Consider the following 1,118-nt stretch of genomic DNA (forward strand, 5'->3'; position numbering starts at 1 on the left):
TACAGAGCCAGGCTCTGTACTTCACAGGTGCTACCTTAGCTCATAAAAATCTCATAATCAGTAGGAGTCATAGAGGCTGTCACCCTGACTGTACACTGCATCACCGGCAGGGAGGGTGCCCCCCAGACACAGGGATCAGAATCTGGAGTGGGCCCAGCATGGGGATTCTAATGTGCAGCCCAATCCTGAGATTACCCAGAACAATCATCTTTGCCCACGCCTCTATGGTAACATTTGTAATAAACACTAATTTATAGGGTACTTTCTATCCACCATCATGCCAAGTATCTCACACTCACTATCTCCTTTTAGCCTCTACAATATCATCAACATGACTTGGCATCTGCATTTAAGAAACATGTCCAACCTCAGACAGCTGGTAAGGGGCAAAGGGCAGACTGAAACCCAGGCTGCCTAATGCCTATGTTCTTCATTATAATGCTTGTGCCTCTAACTAAAATGTGACCTTTTGAGATTGAGAATTATATTATTTTTCTCTTGACCTCTGGCTCAACATAGGTGCTCAATAAATTTTTAAGAGAATCAAATGCATCATTAACCTGGTATATCGCAGATGCACAATAAAAGGTCAATGGGCAAAAGCAGGAGACACAGCCCAGAACCCGGAGGATGACATGGTCACCCTTTCTCTCCCTCAGGACAGTGTTAGGAGCTCAGCTGATGCCAACCAATGTTTTATCTGAGTCTGACCTCAACTCACCATCATGCAGACTTTCCTCCATATCACGCCGCCCTTCTTTCTCAAGGGTAGGGATCTGAGCTGCTCATGCTAACATTCCTCACTAGGTGAGCGCATGAGTAGCGCTGTGGTCCCCATGTCAGCCATCAGAGAGCAGAGTACGAGAGAGGGCTGACTAAGGGTACTCCAGTCCATTCATCATTGCCATTTCCGCTGAAGTTCTGGGCTCTGTGCAATCAGCAGACACTGCTCAGGCTCTGGAAGGCCTGAACAAAGCTATGCTTTGGGGACTAAACTGCAGCGTTGATCATCTGCTCAACTTCCTTTCCACTGCAGTGCTCCCCTCTACCCTGACATACACCTCACACTCACACTCACATTCACACCCAGGTCCCCACAAAACCCCAAGAGAGACCAG

The sequence above is a fragment of the Pipistrellus hanaki genome, assembly GCF_964339955.1.
Source record: "Pipistrellus hanaki genome assembly, chromosome: 16".
Lineage (NCBI taxonomy): Eukaryota > Metazoa > Chordata > Mammalia > Chiroptera > Vespertilionidae > Pipistrellus > Pipistrellus hanaki.